This window comes from Chiroxiphia lanceolata, chromosome 4, assembly GCF_009829145.1.
Source record: "Chiroxiphia lanceolata isolate bChiLan1 chromosome 4, bChiLan1.pri, whole genome shotgun sequence".
Classification (NCBI taxonomy): Eukaryota; Metazoa; Chordata; class Aves; order Passeriformes; family Pipridae; genus Chiroxiphia; species Chiroxiphia lanceolata.
In genome coordinates, this window is record NC_045640.1 from 71,847,377 (window position 1) to 71,871,757 (window position 24,381).

Here is a 24,381-nt window from a genome sequence, read left to right on the forward strand (position 1 = left end):
AGGTAAAAACTCTTTTTTGTTTGTTTACAGCAAGGTATAAAATCCTGCATCACTTGAGCTTCTCCTGCTGCATTGGCTGGGTATGTTGAAGAAAACAGTTTAAAGAGCTGAAAACCAAGGAGACATGACATCAGACCTGAAATTTTAGTCCTCATCAATTGAACATATAAAATGGTTAGTACAAGGATATTTGATCATTTAAATTGGCTTATATTTCTATTCCATTTGCAATCTCGTATTTTATAGTAACTTCAACATTTTGATGAATCCCATTAGAAACTGACCCTGCAAATATTTTTTTAGCTTTATGCCAATATCTGTCTCTCATGCCCCTCTAGATAAGCAAGCTTCTGTTTTCTGTGCACAGTAGTTTCCAGTCATGTTGGACAATAACATATTCTGCATATTAAAAAGTCTTTAAATAATGTAGTGAGACCAAGCTCTTCTTTAAGAAAAAAAGCAGCATCTTCTTACTGAAATGCTGCTGCAGGAGACAAATAGGATTAAGCAACACCATTGTGCTGTAAACAGACACCAGCAGTCTGTAAATTGTCACTGTACAATCATTTCCTCAGGCCTCCTCTGACTAGCTGAAGGTTCACTCAGCAGCACAAAATGCACAATATTACAAAAACCAGCTGTATTGTGTGTATGTGATTGTGCAAGCCTGAATTTAGTTAAGGATAAAGATTTCTTTGAAAAGCCACTAATTTCCAAAATATTTGTAAACATCTTACTAATCCCGGAGTCCTTCCCTGTAGCTGTTTTAGAAACATATTTGGCATAATACTTGTTCTGAGTGCCCAAGCAAGAAGTAAAGAACTGGGTAAAAGAAATGAGATTGAGGGAAAATGCTAAGTAATTATTTTTCTGTTAAGTAATTCCAAGTAATTAAGTAATTCTAAGTAATATGTGGTTGCATATGATCATACATGTTTGTCATTAAAACTAGATGTGTGAACAACATATATAAAGAACACTGGGTAAATGTGGGATTTTTTTTTTGTCTTCTACCCTATTATTCTTGCTTTCCTGTGATATAGAAAAAATATGATAAGGATTTTATGGTATTATCATAAATCATACATATGAAAATGTAGCTGACACTATTAAAATTGTACTTTGACTAGCTTAACTGCTATCTCTAACTTTATAAAGTTGGTGGTTGTTTTGAAGTACGGCAACCATTCTTTTCTTTTTAATGTGGGGGTCATACTCCTTCAAAGAAAACTGTACATCAGAAATCTGTTCTTACAAGAAATGCACAAAAGCAGCCCTCAGTGTAGAGTACTTGCTGAGGATTATCAATGGGCTGGTGTTAGCTGCCTCTCTTCCTCAGCAGTTTCTCTTGGCAAGTCTCTGCAATCCCCAGAGCATCTGAAGCTGCAGTGTGACACTACTTGTGTATTTTGAACAGAGTGAGAAGTGCTCAGCAAGCTGTTGAATTGGGATTTGCATATTTGCCATGTGGAATTACGCCGTTGGAATGGGCGTGATGATATTGTCACCAGCTGCTATCTGGAGATAAAAATATCCTTCCCATTTTCACCTTGTTACTCCCCCTGTTCCTGTTGTTGTGCTTCTCATGAGCTCAGTGAACTAAGTACCATTATATTGTGATACTATATCTTAAATACATGAATTATTTATAAGCAAGTCACAGGGGTTTTCTTTCAGTACAGTCTATGCTGTGCTGAAAATCCCCCTGTACACTAAGCACAGTTGAAAAGCTGCTTGCACTTTTAAAACCTGGGTTTATGTATCATGCTGATCACCACCAGAAAGCCCAAATATCTCTGTGAACAAGATAGATTATGTATTAAAAGTAGGATGGTGGAATTCGATCTGTCTGTCTTGATAATTCCTGATTTTTTTCACTCCTGTTGAATAGGTGCACACACATGCTGTGCCCTTTGTACAAAGCAGTTTTACCTTAATGAGATAATAACAAAGACCTTCACTGTAATTCCACGTTATTTTAATGGAAAGCTTTACTACCAGTACAAAGTTTAGTTCTCCGTGGCAGATGAGACTGCTATTTTCTGATTACAGGTTTTCCAAGTCAGGCTGTATTAGAGTTGGCTTGTTGGGGGAAGTTAAGCAGTTCCCAAATGGCTCTGTGCTCATCTCAAGCAGTAGAGGGCAGTGAATCCACTACTCAGAAAAGTGAAAATGTCTGATCATAGAAAAATAATTATTCTCTTCCCTTACAATGACTCAGAATGACTTCTGAAGTAATTCCCTACCAGAAGTGGCCACTGTAGGGTACACACAAAATAAAGTACAGGTCTTTATAGATATCATGATGATTATTTTTATTTAATAGACCCAATACAGGCACAATTAGATAAACTGGGATTATTTTGTACATAACTGTTACTTGCAGACCAGAGTACTATTTGCTGCCCTGCATATGTTGTTGTCTTGATATGTTGTAAAAAGGGAGCAGAGAAACAAGGCCAAGCGAAAAAGAAAAGGACATAAGACCAAAATTAAAACTCAGTGAAAGGAGTACCAGGGACACAAAAAAAATACTATTTGCAGCTACAGTTCTGTGTGGCTTTTTTTGTAGTTTTACATGTCTGAATATTTTTTGACAGACATGAAATATGAACACCAAGACCTGTCTAGTTAGGCTGAGGGTGTTAAAAAACCCCCACCCAACCAAAGTCCAATCAACTAAAAAGCCAAGAAAGCTTGTGACTCTTTCTCAAAAGCTCCCCAAAGCTCCTGACTTTAAAACTCAGTTTTCCAAAGAGGAGTCATTCAATGTGAAATATTCAGGCAGCTTTATTAAAAGCCGTAACTAAAATAATTTCTGAGGGAGGTATGGCACATTCATAATGCACATTAAAAGTGTTGTGAATTCTTCAGTACCGTTTTCACATTTCTTAATACATTTTTACAGACCCTTTAGGCTAACAGTATGAATCAGAAGTTTGATCTGCCTGAGATAGGGAGATAGGGATATTTTATCTTTTTTTTTTTTTGTTCCTCACTAAGGCCATTCCCATAGAGCAATTTTTGTCACTCTCTGTCTTCTCACACATTATTTGATGTGGGGACATAAGAATTTTCACCAAATCTCTCTAGGCAGGAAAATATCCCCACGAGATTGAAAGTTGGCTGTTATCATTAATGACAGGTCTCCTGTGAGTTTCTTTATTTCCTTACACAAAACATACCACACTTTATTGCAAGAAGAGTCTATCTTTGATAGGAACACTATTAATGTTGTACTCAGAGACACCAGGGAAGGAATTTTCTTACAAGCCTTTGAAGGCATTTATCATTATTGTCTGACTTTGCAGGGTTAGATCCTTTAGAAAATGGTATTTTTTTTAAAAAAAGTCACATTCTACATCCCAGCAGTATTATAGCCTTATGTCATGGATCCCCTTCTATGACTTTTTTCATTAATCCTTCAGTAAAACAAGAGTATACACATAAAATTACTAATGAGAGCCCACAGGCTGTGATTGTTGGCATTACAAAAGAGCCACATTCAGAATGATCTGGAAAGCGCAAGACAAAAAGTGGATTATATAATTTGTTGGAGTAATGCGAATTTCCACTTGGAAAATGGAATTTATAAAAACAAGGGGTGTCTTACCGACACCACTTCAGCTGCAAAGGATGTGGAGGGTGTTTAATGTGTTTCTAAACTAAATAAAGGAAGCCTGGGGCAGGAGGTAGGTGGTAGGGTCTTGTGTGTTTGGGGTTTTTTTCCTTAAGGACAGAGGGAAACGTGATCCTGGGCCATATTAATGGGACGGCTCAATCCGTAGGACCTGGGAGGTAATTATTCATCTTTACTTGGCGCTGTGAGCGCTCTGTCAAGCTCAGAGAGATGTGGGCAAATTGGAAAGGGCCCAAAGCAGATCAGTAAGTATGGTAAAGGAGTTAGAAAGCATGACCTATGAGGAAGCTGGGGAGGAATTTACTGTATTCAGTCTTTCTCTTGTGGAAAAAAAAGCCCACAAAAAAACAACTATAGACATGGGAAGGAGGACTTAACCTCTTCCCAGCAGGAAGCTGTTATACAGAAGGCAGTAAAATTGTTTGTTCTTGTTTGTAGGCTTCAGACAGCAAGAAATCAACTTGCAGCAAAGAAAATTTAAGCTTACATATTCAGTGGTTCTGAGGCTGAGGAAAGGCTTTGATAAATTAGGGGTCCTGGAAGCCTCTTCACTGGACTATTTTAGATGAGTTTAAGCAAATTTCTGTCAGGAATTGCCTAGGTTGATTTAATCCTCAGGGCTAGAAGCTGGTTTTCAGTGGTGCTTGAGTGAAGTTTTGCTCTGGCTACAAGTCCTAATTCATGAAGACTTAGGTTTTGACAAAGTCCAATTGCAAGAGGTCATCAGTGCTGTTGGTAGATAGGGTTCAAATCAGTGGAGTAAGCAACTCTCAAGGCACAAGCAGCCCCACACATCCGTGGTGAGTGCTGGAAGCTATCTAAATGACCTTGTGGGAAAGGAGAAAAGCCAGCCAGGAGCCCAGTCTACAGGACCCGACTGAATCCGTAGCTGCCACAGTAAGTGAAAAGGCCCATACAAACATGTCTTAACCGTACTCCAAACGCAGCTTTGTTTCATCTTATTTTTGAGAGAGTGACTGTGACACGCATCCTTAAAAACACAGGGCCACTTTGCCCCTGTGTCTGAAAAATAATAGCTTAACAGAAGATAAATGCATTTCTTTCTAGAGTAACTCAGCACAGAACTGAGACTGCATAAGGCCCAGACTGATTTTACACAAGAGGGCAGCAGCCACAGAGAGAGTCTATTGTGTGATCTCTCCCATTCATTTTGGGTCAGTGCAAGAAGCTGTAGTCTGTGCTAGACAGGATTCCTCAATCACCTTGAAAGGATTACTCCACTCCATTAGAAAGCCTGATGGTGACTGTAACAAGGTCTGGTTATGGAAACTAAGAGTCCTATAGCTCCCAGTGCCTTTATCATACCTTTCATCTGGACTCATCTGGCAAAATTGATTTCGGCTCACTTTTGCTGTTGGGAGTGTAATTACCTTCTGAAGTATGGCTGAGTGTCTGAATGATTCAGTGAACAAGTGCTTCATTTCTTTCCTGCCCCAAGTTCATATCCAATATAGAGGATCTGGGATGACTTTGATGTCAGCCTAAATCCCCTGCAGATACTTATTCACCTTGCATTTGGAGAATGCTTCATTATGAGTCATCTGTATGGAAGAGGCCCTGCACACTGGAAGAGCAGATCAGGACTGAAATATTGAGGAGGAAACAGGCACACACACACACACACAAAAACACCTTTAGGGAAGTCTCTTCTTGTTACTGTATTTATGCACTGAGATGTGAGAAACCAAAACAATTCCCAGCATGGGTAATGTAAGGCAATTAACTATTTGATTTAGCACTGCTGTCTATTCACTGGATCAATGACTGCATCTAGCCTTGCTCTGAGAAGCTCTGTGTCACAGCAGCAGTGCTGGCTTCCTCTTTAGGTTGTCTAGTACCCAATTGGCACAACTTTTTCTGAAAGAGCAATGACTTGTAGGTAGTCATTGGGTATGTAAAAACTATAGCTTCAGCTCTGAGGAATCAGTATGGGGATGTTGTGTACTGCCCCTCAAGTATATACAGGTACATGTGGACCAGGAAATGATAAATTCATTACCTACAATTAATTAGGACTAACGTAGAGATTTGTGCTTCATACAGATCTGTTCTCCAGATTTTCCTTAAGGGAAAGGTAACAGAATCTGGGTATTTAGGAGAAGTATAGGATATGACAACAAGGAAGGGGGAGGGTTTGCAACATGCAAGATACATTCTTACAAGGCATCAGACACTATCTATTAATACTTGCTTGTAGTCCAGCTGGATATTTGTCATTATCTCAAAGTCTCTTGTAAAAAAGCAGAAATCAAGGTTACTTCAATGACTAACTTACTTAGGTGAAGTTAGCTTAATTGTGTAAGTTGTCACTACAAAAGCTGCAGAAGTTTCAAACATGCTGCATGAAAACTGAAACTACTAACACTTGAAGATTCACCTAAAAAAAGTAGTGGAATGGAAACTCCATTTCCTGGCCATTTTCTGACAGCAGGGGTTTTTTATTTTTTTGTTTCCTTTCTAAGCAATTTCTTCTCTCCCTCTGGGCATGATAGTAGCTTTGTCTTCAGTGGTATCACCTTGAGAAGATCCTAATGACCTGTTCTTATCAGAGAATCCCCTTGCTTGATGATTGTCCTGAATTATTCCTTGCTTTATGGTCCATTACAAAAAGAGGGATTACCTGGAAGCATGCTTTGCTGTATGGATTACACAGCTGTCATATGGTTCATCTGCTCAAATTCACATGCTGAGGAAGATAAGGAAATCATCAACTAAATTGAACATACACACACACCAGGCACTGGAGCTTGCTCCTTCTGACTGTTACTGCTAAGGCCCTAACACTTCTTTCTTCTATACTCCCGCTTCTCATTTTTCTGTAACTCAACTTTTCCATTCAAAGCATTAATAATTTTTACTTACAAACTATTTCAGTAATATCCAAAGGAAATATGAGAAGTTCAAACCAGTTTTGACAACCCTACAGTATTGTGCTTAGGAGAGCTGAGAGTTCTTCAGGTCGTGAAGTGAAAAATTATTCCATTTTCTTCTGGAACAATATTTTTTTCTCTGCACCTCATTCCTGTCTGGTTTCACACTCAAATGAAATGAAGTGAGAAACCTTAAACCCAGATATTAAGACGTTTTCTTACAATTAATCACTCTGAATAAGAAGCATCTGGTTCTGAGTGAACTAAATTTGTGGGAGAAATCATAAATGAGATGACATCTTACAGCAGGGCTTTATCTTAACATAAACAAATAACTCTTGTATTTCTTTTGGAACTCTGCTGTCCCCAGCCAGATATGAGAACAAACAAGACATTAGTTATATTTCCCAGTATAAAAGTCCCTTAAAGCAGTCTGCTGGGAAAAGTGGGTCTGAAAACCACTGGGATTGTCTCAGCCTAAGCTATCGGGGTCGTGATGAATTAAAAAGGACAACATTCTAATCTTAGCAGTGTTTTAAGTAGACTTCTGAGAACTTAAAAGAGGATTGAGCTTGCTCACTCTTAATACAACAATTCTTAGCTGGAGTTTGTTGGGTTTTTTTCCTAAGAAGGAGCTTAGATTAGGTGAATATTGATTAGGACATTGGTACACGTCTCCCTACAGATAAGGAGGTGATCAAAGGGCAAAAGGCAGGTTTTATTATTTCTATCTCATGTCCCTTTTCTTGAATTTTCCTCACCAGACCAAAAATTTCCCTTACTTTCCACTTAAGGCATCTTTAGCCATATTTTGTTGAATCAGCAATGTTTCCTTTGTTTAAAAGAAATTAGCCTACCCCATAACAAAACATTCCTTGCTGTTTTTCCTTCTTCTGTTTAGTTGAAACAGGCTTGTTCTGCAAGCACAGGCTCAGGGATTTCCAAAAGCTAAAGGTCAGCCTGAAATCTCACAGCACACTTACTGTACAAAAGCCAAGCAATGAAATGTTCAAAGAGTCTTTAGAGAGCATTACCCTAAAGTATAAACTAAAGTATAAACTTAGAGTCACTGCAATCCCATATGCCTCATAGGCTGGATTTTTTTTTCTTTTTTTTTACAAAGGATGTTATTAATATGAACTTCTTCATATCCTAGAATCTCAGAATGAAACAGATTTAAGAGATCATATTTACAATTATTCCTTTTTCCACAGACTGCAGATTTTTCACCTTTTAGGTGAACCTGTATCGACTGCTTTAAACAAGTTGGATTGTTGTTTTTATTTAATGGTGAAGGGAGTTGTTTTTTCCTCAGATTGTATTTTGCCCTCAAATGCCTTCTTTTGTGTGTTCTTAAGGTAAACAGATTAGGTATTGAACACATGCTTTAATGTTCTGTAATTACAGTGGATGTTCTTAGCAGTGCTGCCTGCCCTATGTAATTCCCTTATCAGGGATCACACTGGGATCTCCCTAGTCTTGAATAGATGATTTACCCTGATGATAAAGATAATTATTGACATTTTTTGCCCACTTATCACTGCTTAAAGCTCTCAGGGAGAGTTCCTCTCCACAGTATAGAAAACCATAAGTGCATGGACACCCACACACATTTTGAGATGACTACAATTGTTGCTGAAAAGAAAATGCTTCCAACAAATCTGCTTGTAATTGGAGCTGACTCAGTGCTGATTCTTCCAAAGCTGGCTAGAAAAATAGATACTAATTCCAATCAAAAATATTCTACTGTGAAAGAGTGGGACTTACTGGTTACTGTCCTTAATATTCTCCACAAAAAATGAAAATAGCTGTGCAAACTGATAAAAGAAACGTATTCTTTCAGTAAAATTGTACTGAATGCATCTCAGTAGTACTTGGATACTGTTAAGTGAAGTGGGAAATTGAACAAGAGAAAGAAGACCCCTGGGAGACGGTTGTGTAAATATGCCCCAAACAAATGGGATCCAGTTAGTCTGGAAACCTGCTTCTTTGTGGTGTACTGAAGCCAACCAGCAGGGCCATCCCTAAATCATGGCAGGGAGTAAAGCAAGTTGGGAAACTTCAAAGTCATTCTGTACAAAAGTCCTTATTAGCTTACTAGTGGTTTGGGGCGATTTTTTGGTGGTGTTTTTTTCTCTCCAGATAAATCGGATAGGAATACAGGATGGGGAAGAGCTTACAATGGCTACAGTGGGAACAGGATCACATTCCATTCAGAGACTATAAGGCCTTCTTTCCACACTTCAGTGTAAGCTTCCATTCCCTTAATTTTCTAAGCTAAAACAGTTCTAGTCAGCATTTTCATATGTAACTCTGCCTTTCGGGTGCTCAGCACTGGAAACAGCGGTGATATAAGATCCTCTGGAAAGATTGTCCAGATCTCTATCCTCACCAGGGCTCAACAGTTTGTGTGTGCAAGGCACTTCTGAGCTCCAGCTCGAGCTCCAGGCCTTGGAGTTTTGCTACCCTAAGAGATATCCTAAAAGATAAAGTGATGATTGGCAAGCAGACCACGCCTGCCAGATCTGGGGTGCAGCACTGGTGTAAATCCACAAGGAACCAAGCTCAGCCAGGCACAGGCTGCCAGACACAGGCCTCATTCCAGCTCTCTTTGATGTCAAGGCACTGGATGGACTCTGCAGAAAGCGATACATGTGCAAGATTAAGGCAGTAATTTTTAATGCTTTACATCTATATTACACTTTTAAAGTTTAACAAGACTCAGGGGTTTTTATGTCTTTTTTTTTTTGTCTCTCTCATGGTGAACCACAGTTCCCTGTGCAAGGCTAAGGTTATTATCTCTTACCATTTCAGCATCGTTATATCATTTTTACCTACTCACTAAAGTCTCCTGCTGCTAAAAAGTCCTTCACTCAGCTCTATTTTCCACTTTTTCCATGTTTATCTTTTACAAGGGTGCATTCATTCCTGCGATATCTCGTTATCTCTTTGCATATTCAACGTATCTTTTCTTTTAAAGTATTCAACCTGTGTCTCCTAGAAACAAAAAAAAGAAAACAATCATGTCTGTGTGTGCTCTGGAAGATGGGAGAAGATGAATGCCAGGTCTCAGAGCACAGAGTCACTAGGTAGTTGATCTATTCTTGCCTTGACGAAGTCTACACAAAAAATGCTGCTGGTATAACTATTTCTCCACATCTACATTTCTAAGTCCTATGAATGGGTACCTAAACTCATGGCAGTGGTAACAAAGCATCTGCACCTGTCTGGCTCCAGATCTGAACTGCAGAAATCTACTATGGTTGTCCCTGGACCCAGCATTTCCCCCGTGGTCTCTGTGAGGCTGTTGTGTGCTTTCTGTTCTGTCCTGTTCTTTCTCTAGTAGATACAGGGGGCTGGCACTTGAAAGCACTTCAGCAGATTCAAGTTAGAACTCAAGTTATGATTCTTTTGTAAAATGGAAAAAAAAGGTCCATGTGTTTTAGATACTTGTGAAGGTTTGCCCTGTGGACTGGTATAACAAATACTGCCGGCATTGGTTTGTAAAGTCTCATGTGGGTGTATGAAATCCATAGAATCCTTATAAAGAAACTTTGCCTTCTGTTGGCTCTGTCTTCTGTTTCACTGTGTTCACAGGAATGTAACTGTGTCCTGGCTGAGAGTAATATCTGCTGTGGTTCAGCCAACTGGACCAGCATTAATCTGATTTGAAGCAGATATCTTTTGTCTTAATTAATGCTTGTGTATTTAGACAAATTATGTGCTTGAGCACTCTGCTGGGTTATGACTATTGTCAGTGCATGTTCTATGCTGCTTCTGGCTGAGAGAATAGATAGGAATCAGTATTTATGAGTTCTATGTTCAGTCCCAAAGGATCTGAAGGACCAAACTTCCAACATTCTTTGACAAAACTGGTCTCTTGTTACACAAGCACAGCATAACACCCCATGTTTTGTTGATTGCTTATTTATATCTCCAGAGAACAAGCACATGTATTGTGGTCTGTGTATTCTACAATGCTTGTGCAAAGATGCTTGTTCATGTTATAAGCATGACTGATGCTAATGTTTAAGAAATCAAATATTGTGATAAATGAATCCTAGTACCTTTATCTTTTACTGATGTTTAGAAGGGGAAGGTAGAGATGATACTTGTACTTCATGTAATTATAAGCCCTTAAGTATATGGGTTTTATAGCTTCACATTGCAAAGTCACAAACATGGCTGTGAAAACTTAAATTTTGCCTTCTGTGGGTACGTCCGTGTAAACATGCTTGGAAATTGAATTAGAATGGACTAAACCAAACCTCCTTGCAAAACTCAATTAAAATTGCTCTGTTCAGCTTGGTTCCACATGAAAACTGAAGAGACAACAAAGCAGTTTCAGGCTATTTGAAGCTGAGCTAAGGCTCTCCTAGCTTGCTTATTTGTGAAAAGGTTTGCACTACTCTGTGAAATGCAGGACTGAAGTCTGTCATGGATATTTGGCATTCCTTCAGGTGATCCCCACAGGAACATTTGCTTCCTACAGAAAGTGAAACCACAATTTTGAAAACAGTATTAAATTACTTTTCTGTTTTTAAAGTGCTTTTTACATTTTTTTTTAATCTGGAATTTAATGTTTAGACAAGATTACAAGGTCTGATGGAAAATTAGTAGGACCGAATTGCTTTCTGGGGCTCATAATGGGCTCCTGTCTCCTAATTCAATGAAAAGAAGTATTTTTACAGCTAGAATTTGAACTGTTATAGGATCAACTGGTTTTATACATGATACTGTAACTGTAGTGGCTGCATTATGCGTGGGATTTATTATATGAGGGACTTGCTTTTGGCCTTGGGGATAATTAGCACTTCACAACCTGGAGAAAACATCCACACGCCTGTGAACAGAAGATAAATCAGAAGATCTCCTTTTTGGTTGGTGTTTTACCCATTGAACCTTCTGTCTGCATTTTCTTCTTTAAAGGAAATCCCTCCACATCTGACAACTTTTGCCAAGCAGGTGTTTAAGATCATTTTTTGTGGCCATGCTTAATGAATTCAGAACATGAGATTTTACTCTGTGTGCTGTGATTAATCTACCCTGGCTTGGAAATGGCTTATTATTGCAAGTGATCACCAGTGGATGCACTGTGAAAGTCAGAAAAGCACGTAACAGTATGTGGTGCTCTCAAAAAAAATTGCATTCAGCATTAGTTTGATAACTAGAAGCCAGAAACAGCAACTGTAATAAATTAGATGTTGTCATATTGGAGGATCACTTGCACATTATTTCATATCTTCTGTGCTCACTCTGGATTCTTCTCGAAAGGACTGAACAGTGAGGTTGGAGTTGGGGATCTGCTGACACTTTAAACTTTAGAAATGCTTGATTCCTTTATCTGTTAAAAAGGCAAGTGCTAGGTCGGACTTTTTTCTGCGAGGATGAGGAAAGATGGATAAAAAGAGGTCGATGTGGATATGAAAGGTAAAGTGTCATTATTCATCAATTCCCATGAGTGTCCTATTGGACCAAGTCATTCCCAGTGGGATTCTAAAACCTGAATCGATATAAGGCCTGTATGATCCGAGCAGCTGCTTTAGAAGGAAAGAAAATGGTGTGGGTGTTTAAATGGGAATCAAAACTGTGATCATTAGAGATCTTACCAACTTTCAGTAAACTCTGTGTGAAAGCCCAAGTGAGCAAGATAGGGACCAAACCAACTAGGACCTCTAAACAAAAAGAAAACAGCAGTTGTGAACGTAATGATCGCTCACAGGGAACAAGAATTCGTAAGGGGATGAATTTCCTGTTCCTGTTCCTTTTTTTTTCCTCTCCTCTTCATTCCAGTGAGCTACTTCTAGGAGGGACAGGACCAGCCACTCACTTGAAGTGTATGATTTCATCTCCTTACAACCCTAGGGAGGATAAAAGGCAGTTTACTTCAGAAGAAGAGAGAGCAGGAGATCTCAGCTTCTAGGAAAAGGGGGTTTTGTTCTTGGATTTTAAGAAAATCACTCTGCTCCTCATTCAGGAGGAATACTTGTGACTGTAATAATTGTCCTTGTTGACAGCACTGACATATGATGTCAGTGCTGTCAACTGACTGAGAGCACTGAGAGAGGTGTCTGCTTTTACAGAGGCAGCACTGAAAGGTTCCTTCTTACTTAACTCACAAGTTACTGGTCAAAGCTTTGCATAGTCTCTCTGCTGTCTCCTTTGTATGATGGCCTTGTGTAAGAAGCAAACCAAGAAAGAGCAAAGTAGACATTCGTTACTTATGAGATCCTGAGATTCTCACTTTATTTATAAATTCTAGGATTCTTCTGCTTTACTTAAAAATATGTAGATAGAATACATATAGATAGAACAAATCTATCAATTTAAAAAAAAAAAAAAGCCTTTTTCTTAAAGGAATAAATGTGGCACTCCATTCTGGGTCTTGCTTTTGATCTACCTGATAATGCACTTGACAGTTCTGTACCTGATTTGGGGCTTGAACTGTGACAGAGAGACAAAGTTGAAGCAAATGTGACCAACATAAAGATGAGTTAGTACAGTCTTAGTATAGGCTTTTTGTGTGTTTGAGGAAAGCAGGCGATACATTAGTGCAGGGTTACAAAGATGAACTTGTTTCATGTGGCTTTAATCAAAGCTGGGATGTCTGGAATTAAGGGTCACCACCCTGTGAGGCACCTTGAGAAGAACTGCTGTTTCAAATAAGGCCATTGCTGACATGAATGTGGACTGAAAGTTATGCTTTGTTAGAAACCAGGCATAACAACCAAACCAAACAAAACCAGAAAGCAAACCCACATATCAACAGGATATCTCAATTTGTATTTTACAGTAATTTATAGTACGTAAAAGAAGGACGATTGTTTCATTGTCCAAGAAAACAAGAGATGTAACTTGTTCAAGCACATCTAATATTTTATGCAGTAATGATTCCCAACAGTTCTGAGGCCAAGCCATACTTGAAAAAATTGGCCAGATTTGTTCTCTATTATATCCACTTCACCCTGCTCCCACAGCTGGCTGCAGCCTTCTTGCCTCTGCTGCCTGCAGCAACAGCACTGAGCTTGGGCTAATAAATCTGCTTCCACCACACTGAATGTGTCCAGGCAGCTCCTGCTTCCCTCCATGGTGCTCCCAGTACTCCCAGTTCCAGGACTGCGATACAGGGGCAGATGAACCAGCCTTTCACTGAACTGCACGGCCTGACAGACTTCACACCATGGGGCTCCACAATGTACCTGGCTTTGTAACGTGCCAGACACCCTTTTCAGAGCCACAGCTCATCAGGTACCACAAACTTCCTCTGGCAACAGCTCCTTTTAGGGCTCTGAGAGGTCATGGTGCATTGCTCTCAGTGGGGAGGAGATAAAGATTAATCAAAACTGCTTCTTCAGTTGATGGTGAAGGAAGCTTTGTATGTGTTCAGTATGCCCGGGGTCTGCAGGATTTTGGGTCAGAAGTTAAATGTCAGTGATGCTGGGCAGTAGCAGTATTATTTTTTTTTTTTTTTTTAAAGATGAAGATAACACCAGAACCCCCCAACTCCATGTTTAGATTTTGCGTGTGATTTCTTCCCTTGACACTAAAAACAGTTGGACATGCACAGCTTAATACAATGCAGTTTTACCAGGTCATGGGTACTCGTTGTCCACTTGTTGCCTAGCTATCCCCAGTACAAATAAACAAACCACTCAAGGTAGGCATAGCTCTGGATGGGAAGAAGGGCTTAAATGCTGTTCTGCAAGACTTAAATAAGCAGATGAAAATAGGTTCTGACACATTTATCCTGGGCTGTGCTGGCACTGAGTTAGCCTTGGTTTTATTGCCAAAAATCGTATCGAATTCATGTTAGGACTGAAAAAATAAACTCATCTAAGGGAAAAATACCTCAAGAGGTAGGTCTGCAATAACGTATCACAGCCCTCTGTGTGATGCTGCCACCAAGCTCTACTGTGTGCAGTTACTTGGCAAAGAGGGTCATTGGATGACTCCATAGGGACTGGAGCCACCTCCCTCACAGTGGCCAGAGGAGATCTAACAGCACAGCTTCCAGTAGGGCTCTGGAAAGAAATTCCAATGTGCTTTACCCCTTGCTTCCTTCTGAGATTCAAATGCAAGTTTGAAGAGAGGACTGGGAGTGTGACGTTTCCAGTTAGCTCTTGACACAAAAGTTTCGTGGTGAAGGAAGAAGATCAGAAAAAGGAGGAGGTAAAAGCAACTATCTATATGTAGCCAATGCATTTAGGTTCCTTTGAATCAGAATCTCTGATAATCTTAAACTGAACATTAAAATTTAGATTGATGTAACGTGGGGGACAGAGAAAATAGAAGGAAGATAGCAAACATCTTCCCAGTGTTTCCACTTATTACTTTCCACTTATCCGGTAAGGGAACTATCATGCCCACTGTTGAGGAATGGGATAGTGTAAGCCTGACTTGTAGCACAGTGTTCCTGATACAAGCCCATAGAGCACTGCAGAGCACACCTGGGGTCTCTTGTTTTCCAAATTTAGCTGTGCAGGAGGAACTGCAACTTCCCCCCCCCCCCCAAGAACATTGAATGCAGTCCAGCCCTTCCAAGCTCCATGCTCAGAACATTTGTATTGTGTGGGAATTTGACACGCTGTCTTGAAATTTATGTACCTTACTATTCTGTGTACAGATGCAGTAAATCAGTAATACCAGCTAATTCTGTCTGAAAGGTGCTGCCAATAGACTTCTTTCTTCAAGGGTCTAATGGCCCCTTCACAATCCTCCTTATGGACAAGCAGGGAAACAGCATGTGTCTGCTTTCTCACACTGCACTTGGAATGAAGCTTACTGGCATTTTGGAGCAGCTTGCAGTTACATTATTGAACTCAAACAAAGAAATCTAGACAAAAAAATTTCCTAAATAGGACAAGATTGTTCCATCGGTTAATGCTCTAAAATCCAACATGCTGTGTGGATTGCCAGAACGTGAGTATATTTTTGTTTTTCCTTCTCCTTGCCAAGCCTGGTTAAATACTGAAACACACTATAATTGGATGTTGCTATTTGCAAACATCTATAGGTGATTTTTGCTGGGAATTGGCAACTTCTCTATGTCATATCAACACTTTCAAAGATGTGTTTGGCTGATGGTTGTTTGAATGCATAATATGTAAACTAGTTCAATTTTTCATTTGTACACTGTTCTGCTTTGTGACACTTTATCTATTTGGCCATAAAAATGGCTGTCCCTGATGCTGTTTTCATTTGGGGTTTATTTTTGGTGTGAAGGGTAGAAGTGATATTAGGATTCTTCTAGAAAACCCTTAAGCTTATTAAAAGACAAAACCCCCACAAAAATCCCCAAACAAATTTGGCATATCTTCAAAGCTATCTCAGCTGTACAGATGTGTTCTTGTTCTACAGTCCAGAGAGTTTTCTTAGACCCCCCACCCGCTGGCTGAAGTAAACTTGCTCAGCTGCATAAATGAAAAAGAATGTCATACTGAGTATGTTTGAAGGCTTGTGAACCAAGTTTAATCTACTGTCATCATCATTTACATCTTCTTGTGCACACAGGATTTGTAGTGAAGCAGTTAACACACTTCAGTTACTGTTCTTCCCTGCTTGATAATCCTCACAATTCCAGACAAAACTCATTGTGTATCATGGCTTCCCACTACTTTACCTAGAATGGTTTCTTTCAAATGTGCCTGTTTGATTCTTTTCCTTAAAGCACCTGACAGATGAAGGAATGGGAAATGTCAGGAGAGATGGGTATAGACCATTAAACAAGGGAGGAGCACAGTGGAGCTGTTTCCATGGTGGAAATGGCCAAAAAGGTGACCCTAACACCACAGCTGATGTTAGAGTTACATTAGTTGATGTAGCTGATAAATGTGGAAGGACATAGAGGAAAAGGACTGAAAAAACAAAGGGGAGAGTAGAAGAAAGTAGGAGAACATCCAGTTTAGGAGGAAGGTTAGAAAAAGCAATGCAGGATGTTTAAAGACAGATTTTTAGGCAAAGATAATTTAGAAGTGGATTATTCAAGGGCAGAAGTTGTGTGCTCATGTCTCTGTGCAGAAGGAAATCAGAGGAGCACACTACAGGTGTCAGAGCCTGGGGAGGGACAAGGGAAAGGGAGAGATTAGATGAGGTTCTGACTGCGAAATGTTTCAGAACCGACCCACCTCACATCTCAGATGTAATGGAAGGCAGGTTTGCAGATAAAGAGCAGTAGTTCGTAAATATTTACAGAAAAAGCTGTATCTGACTCATAAGTTTAGACCCTGGCCTGTAATGCTAAATGGGACTATGTGTGGAGTCATAACTCATCCCTGCTCCTCATCAGCTGCTTCTATCTGCAGCAACAATCACTGGAACCAGCTCTTCCAATGGAGCCCTTCAGCATAATTGCGTTGCCATTAATCAGTTCTGCTGATCACGTCAACATAAAAATAAATATGTTTCTAAAATGAGTTTGCTGGAACAGTCTTTGGCCCAAGCTAAGAATTCAGTCCTGCCATCCAAATGCCTCAAAAATCTATAAGCACAAAATTGTACAGCCATCTCACCCACACTGCAGGAGTTTGAAATGGGGCAAGCTAGGAAGTTTGAATAACATTTCTGACTTTTTGGTTTGTGCTCCATCTTTAGTTCTTTGAGAGAACGTAACTGGTTCTACACTTTGATTGATAGTACCTGTTGTCACTCCTCTTCTGTGCATCAGGCTGGGTTTTTTTCCGAAGTAATTCAGTAAGTAAGGTTTGAAACTGGCTGTGCTTTCTCTTGCAGTTTTCATTTTACATATTCTAAGGAGCATGCTAAAAAATAGTCATATCTTGCGTGTGCACTGTCAAAAATGGACTAGATTGACATTTAGTATTTTAGCTCCTGGCAAGAGTTAGATATTTGTCAGCACCACTGGTCCATAACCAAAAAAGGTATTACTTGCAGAAAAAAAAAACCCAAACACTTTCAAAAATTTTCATTTGCTTACAACAGCAGAAAACCAGGCAAAAGGTGTTTTATATCATGAGTATGGATATTTTCCTCCAGCACAATTATCTGTTTTCTTCCATAAGGAGTGGTTTAAATTTAGGCCTCCAAAATGCACCGAGTTGGGGTTCTGCTGGTGCTGTGTGTCATTTTGTGTTGCTACGAGCTGAGGCTGCCAAATAATGCATAGGAGAACTCGGAAACCAGTGCAGTGGAGCACTAGGAGGAGGCAGGAAAGGGAGTAGGGGAGAGGACTTCACTTTCCAATTGTATGTTTGACCTCTGTCAGTCATTTGCTTTGCAGTAGGAAAAATACAAACTGAACCACTGGCCTTTTGCAAACTTTGAGAACCCTGCTTTGCAGAAACTTGTCATTTGCAACCTTTGAAGGAAATGGGAGCTCAGCTGCAAATTCCGGAACAGTTTGAGATAACATTTTTTATGGACTACCACTACACTTTCCTTGGAGTCTTTTCCTCCAGACATAAAATGTATGCAGCTTCCTACACAAACCTTTTTGGTAAGCTTGTTTCCTTCAGTTCTCTTCATTAGCTTATGTTTATCTTCATTATTCCTTTTTTTTTTTGTGGGGCAGGAAATCATATATCCAGAATACCACCCCAAAACTAAGGTACTTTTTTATTCAACACTAGTAAGTATCTTTGCTGTCTCTTCTGGACACTTACTTTCTCACACCCAGTTTCTTCCTAAATTTCTGGCATTAGTGTGCAGGAAATGCCTTTTATAAATTAAAATTAGGTATTTGCTTGCTGATGAATACCTGTATCACTGACGAACAAATTAAATCTACAGTCCAGGAAGTGCTCAGGATGCTTCTCTTTAAATAAGAAAACCTCTCTCATTAAATCAATTAGTTACCACTTAGAGGAAAAATGATGCAGGATATCCAAAGGAATTAGTAAACTGTTGGGCTATTTCTACTTGATTAGGGTTATATCCTGGCCAGTGGTTTGACCAGGGTATTTTAAGAACTTGGAGTGGTTCTCCTGGAGGAACCATTGCCCTCTGTGCAGGTGTTCAGCAGGAGTCCTCAGCCAAAGGGGCAAGGAAGGGTCTGCTCACAGTCCTGTTCTCCCATGCTGTTCCTTCTGGTTCCCTTTGATCCACAAATAAGGCAGGATCTCCTCAGCCTCCGTAGGAAAGTAGTGCCTTGCTGCATCGCTGCCTGCTGTGGATCCTGGAAAATGGCCAGTGTCAGAGGGGCCAAGGTGGATCACCCTGAACATGGTCCTGTCCTGAGCATGTTTGCAAGGGTGCAGGGCAGTGGCTCACGTCAGACAGCACTTACAGCTCAACACAGGATAAAGCAAATCCTGCAGTTTCTGTGGTCATACCCATTTCTGGTTTAGGGGGCCTGTTTAATTTAATAGTTCACTTAGTTCTACTGATGCACTCTAATTGAATTCAGCTGGATTATTCCCCTGTCTGCTGCCAGCCTTCTCCCTCCCGCAGCTCCCTGGCAACCAGGTCGGGGACAGGCCTTTAAAAGAAGCACAGACTCTCTTTTGCAGTCTGCTGCAATGTTGTTTTTTTCTTTTTTTTTCGAATAGAATTAAAACTGTCCCAATTCAATCTACTGCAAAGATAAATTATGGCTGTGGGTCTCTCGTCGTCGAAGGTGCCTCCTAAAGCATCAGCAGTGCACGTCCTCCTTTACAGTAATATATATAATAATAAGTATTAGTAATACACAGCCTGGGCTATACTATAAAGCATAGAATCATCTGAAGTCATGCAAGATTCCTGAGTGCTTGTGACACATCCATGAACCTTGTTTGGCCAGGACATTCTCAATGGGTCAAACATGAGCAAGTTGGAAGTGGGGTGGAGAGGGCTTGGAAGCATTTTTTTCTTTTAAAGCTTAGCTTTGAAGACTACAGGATATTCTGGATATATTCAGGAGAAGATTCAAATGCAGTTAGTTGGTCTCATGGCAATTTGAAACGTTCAGCATTTTCCTGTAAACTTCCTAGGAATGGGAATATAGATTTAGATACATAGACAGTCTGGCCAAAATACAGTCCTGGTTTTGCTTTCCAAATGTGAAACTCCTGCTGAAATCACTCGGTCGCTTTCTATTAACTTCAGGCTCAGTTGGAGCAATCTTAGGAGAAACACTCAGGGAAAAGTTCCAGGAGAAATTAAAAACAAAAATAAAAATCCTACTAGCACTTTGGGAAACTTTTATATAAATGTCCACTATTGGACATGCACTTTCACACCAAAAACCACGTAATTGTTTGGAATTTAAGGGAACACAGAATATGCCTTGACTACAAGTGACAAATGCAGCAAGTTCCTTTGCAGTCTTTGTGCACTAAGGAGAGTGAAAACAAAAATCTGTTAAAATTCTCTTGCTGGAGTAACAATTTGCAAACAGCTAGTGCTGAACTTTAAAAAAAAATTGCATTTTCCCATGTCTTGCATGGAACACTTGCTAAATAGCCAGCATTCCTCACCGAGCTGCTGCGTCAAGCTAGCCTGCACTTTTTCAGTGCAAATCTTACATAAAATGAAATTAAACAATATTTACTATTGTATCCTTTATGCCATTGTGGGGACAGCAATGCAGAGGGTGATACAATAATATTTACTTGTAGCATTTGCAGTCTTTACTGTCCACAGCGTAGCTGTTTGTGGCATTAATGTATTTTTATTGCAATAATTGTATTATTGTGGACAGTTTGACTTACAGTGTTGGGGTTTTGAGGAGTTGCCAAGTAGCTGAAGTAGGTGGGGTGCAGTAGGACAGTCCCATTATCTGTGCATAGCTCAGTAAGTGATCATTCCATGTGTGTTTTTGGCAGTCAGTGGTTTGCTTTGGTGGATACAGGAGCTCACTTCCAGGCCAGACCAGAATAAAGTAAATTAAAATTTGCTTATGAAAAGAGATTTGTGCCTTATCTACAGAACTGAAACAAGGGGAAAATGTTTTATTCTCTCCTGAGCTTTTCCCCCTTCCCTTCAAAACACTACAGTATTATGTTGATTTACAGCATTCTGAAAAAATTTAATATTTTTCTCTTTGAAACTGTCCTTATCGTGCCCAAAACAGAAGATAATTTGGTTTGGTTTTATTAAAATCCCTTCTGAACTTTTTACACTGTAGCTATTCTTCCCAAATGAGTCATACAGTAACCATTCCCAGTTTGTAGCCAGTTCTCCAAAGAAGCAGAAGAAAAAAGAAACAACTTCCTTTTAAGGGAATGAGACCTGTTTGTAAAGATAAACCTCTTTCCATTTCTATTTGAAGACATTCTCCATAACCCAAGAATTGATAGTTATAAAAACACTACCTACTTTATTTGGATTACAAAACCGGCCGTAGCTATAGAACATTGTTTAATGTTAGCCTAAAGCATCTGTATATACACTTACACATAGGGGCACTGTTGAAATTACACATGCACCATGTCAAAGGAGCAGCTAGTTTACCAGAAATCTGCAAGAAACAGCTTGAAAATGCTTTCATTTCGTTTTAGTTCAGATTTTTAAATAAATGAGTTTAAACAAAGAGGTATGTAATATTTATGTGGAACGAAAACAGTTCAAGAGGGTGTAATTGTATAAGTAAGCTAACAGCAATTTCTGTTAAAGTGCTGTGTGATTCCCAAAACTCATCACACTGCTTGAATGTTCTTAGGATTTGGGAGAATGTCACACGTTGCTGGGACAATTTCTGTGACCTCTGAAAGCCACAGTTATTTTAATGGCAGCTTTGTTGTGCTTCTCCTCGATTTCTGTCCATAGAAACTGTAATGGGTATTTAGGTGTCCTCACTGTGCATTTTGTTCTCAGACTGTGGTCCTGCCAAGCTTATTCCATTAACCCTGCAGACTGGCAAATAACAGTTTAAAAAAAGATTTAAACATTAAAAACTTGGAGTTACTTGGGTTTTTACCTCTTGTGGGTAGGATAACTTTGCAATCCAGGATATCCAGAAATGTATTCTAATTTTAATGAAAGCTGGAACTCAGTTAAGAACCAGATTTCTGTAGCTGGTACTGAAAGGAAAATTGCATATGTCATGAGAGTCACAGTAAACTTTAAAAAGTTGGGCAGATAACCATGGTTATTTTACAGGTTTGGGGTTTTTTTAAGGTATCTGACTAGAGGTAGATTTTTTTTCAAGATATTAACTTGAAATGTGCAAAATGTGTAATTGCATACAAATTAAAACATTTCACTGGATGTGTGGCTTATACAGGAAGTAAGAATACAGTTATAAACTAGTTAAAGGTTAAAGGGGAAAGAACCCTGATATTAAATTCAGACACCAAAGCAGAGATGAATTGTTTAGGCTGTACTGCCATCCATTTAGCTCTGAACCCCTGACACTGTAGTTTATTAGAGAGGTGGAGACAACAGAATCCTTTGTCACAGGGATTTATATTACCAGAGGAACTACAGCAGACTTTTTCTGTGTTGTTAAAATAAATTAATCAAAACCAGCAGGGGAGCGTCCTTGAATTACAATGGTTGCATTATTCAGAAACTGTAAAGATTGAATTTTTAAGGAAATCCAAAAGGCATGTAGCTTGGGAAAGAGCCAGTTGTTGCCAATTTTAACAATTCTTAATATAAGAAGCTGGATTATTGTTTCAAGCAGACCTTTGGCACACATTTTCTATGATTTTATTGAATTATCTTCCTCTGAAGTATTATTATAATGTACTAACACAGACATAATATGGCATCTCTCCTCCTAGATTGATCCTGAAGTATTTTCATGATCTTTGGCCAAAGTCTGTGCCAGCTTTAAGACGTGTTGGCTAAGTCAAGGATGCAGCCCACACATCCATGGAATGCAGCAATCCTGTAGCAAGAGCTAAACATCCATGTAAATGTTAGAAACAATGAGTGGGGACAAAACCTAGGACAAAATCCCACTTGCTTAAGTTGCTGAAATTAAACCCTGGTCTCTTCCAAAACTATAAATAATAGAAATAAGGGTTAAGAAAGATAAGTGAAAAATGGTATGGGATTAAAATTTAAAAAAAAAAGATTTTCGAATCTTACTCAGATGTTAGTATAGCAGTAAGTTTAAAGAGTTTTCTAAAAATAACAACAAAAGAAATGAGACCATGCAAATGAACAGGATAATCTTGACTGTATCAAACATCTGGAAAATATAAGCACACATGAAAGAGCTGCTCATTTTAAGGATTTAATTTAATAACTCATCCTGTTCAAGAAGATTAACATGTGGCTATAAAATACCTGCTTGCCATCAGATTTCACCCCAACATGGCCATAGAAAGGTTTTAGACAGCCTTAGTTATATTAGTTTAGGACAACAGCATTCCTTTTCATTTTGTGTGGCTACTGTTGCTCTGGGTTTGCTACAGGATATCCTGCATATTTTTCAACTAATAAACGCTGCATCTAACTTGGTCACGTTGCCATGGCCATATGCAACCTCCAAGTAACCTTAGTGAGTGTAAACCCTAGACTGTGCCAGATCTTCCTGGCTTGATTTTTAGAGTGAGCAATGCCTTTACTGCACAAGAAAACAACAAACAACTGTATCTTGTACCAAGTGAAGAGGCACTTTTTGAAAGTACTTCTGAAATGAAGACTCTGGCAGCTATAAAACCAAAATCCTTCTTGTAGCATTTCCCTTTAGATCTCTGGAAAGTGCTTCAACTCCCACCAAAAGTCAAATACTAGCTTTAAAAGATGAGACAAAGGTGGAAGAGGAAGTGAAAATCACTGTCTTCTCCTCTCATAAGCATTGTGCTGCTTTCAGAGCCTGTTTGTGATAGAGAAAACAGTGTGAAGGAACATCTGGCAATATGACAGCATGGTATTCATGGACCGTTGTTCAAAGGAGTGTCAGGAAGCCCCTGGTAATGTCAAAGTCAGTTCAGATCTGCAGCACTAGTCCAAATGCCAAGCACCAAATAAAGGGAGCAGAGGCCAGGAGGAACTTGTGAAGGCACGGCTAGAAACTGAAAAGACATTTATGTGAATTGATTCTGTAATGTTGTAATTGTTTCCTGAGCAAGTGCTTCCCGATGATTCACAATACTGTCTACCCTGGAAATCAATAGGTTCTGTAGCTCCTTATCTCATGGCACTGCTTTTAGCTCTTTGTTTAAGAAACCTTTACAGTCAGACAGTTTTCAGCATACTGGTGATGTAAGAAGCCATTTAAAAATTGACTGAAGATCAAGAGCGACATTTTAGGCAACTGAATAGGAATGTAAACATGTGCAGTTCTCTTTTTCACCTAAAAGAAGATAATCTGACTCAGATTGCCTCTGAAGACTTTGCTGACACTTCTTATTAATATAATTTTGAGGGAAAGGTCCTGTTCTATGAGCTACTAGTATCCTCTCAAATTCCTCTGGGAAGCACACTCTTCAAGGATTGTGTAGTCTTTAAACAGACGTCACAGGTCAGCACCTCCATAAATTAAATTCAGCGTCAGGATCAGTGTCCAGTTTCCTTTCCTCTTTATTATTTTGCCCTGAGACTTTTCTTTTTCTTATTAACTTAAACCTAATAATTAATTTTAAAAACACAGCAAGAGCATTTTAATGTCAGTGTTTCAGAGGCGATTGGATTTTCTTTTAGCATGGAAGAAACGAGTCAATAACGGTCAAAAGCAGTTGTGTCAGGATCTGTATTTGAGATACTGATTTAGGGTGTGACTAATTGTGTTAAAATGATGGAGAATCTAGAAGTACACATGGCCTAAAGGAGCCAAGTGAAAAGGCCAAAAGGAAACCCAAGCACATGAAAAATGTCATCTGCCCTGAGAGTATGTTGCAAATGTAAAACTAAAGAAATCCAAAAAGGTTCAAGAAAGCTTTTAAATGAAACTAAACTCCGATGTGTAAGTTGTGCCTTAAGTGACATACAGGTATAACGTGGGATTATGTGAATCCCTAC

General features: G+C 39.3%; 1 protein-coding gene and 1 long non-coding RNA gene across 3 annotated transcripts in view; one reads left to right on the forward strand and one right to left on the reverse strand.

The window, feature by feature from the left end:
* The window catches only part of SYNPO2 (synaptopodin 2), a 77,111-nt gene that overhangs the window by 42,663 nt on the left and 10,067 nt on the right, over positions 1-24,381 (reverse strand). The gene's annotated exons all lie outside the window — the stretch shown is intronic.
* LOC116786353 overlaps positions 1-24,381 on the forward strand; it is a 34,793-nt gene that overhangs the window by 9,179 nt on the left and 1,233 nt on the right. Inside the window, exon 3 of the long non-coding RNA XR_004356888.1 lies at positions 31-174. This is a non-coding gene — a long non-coding RNA (uncharacterized LOC116786353). The remainder of the gene's footprint in view (positions 1-30; positions 175-24,381) is intronic.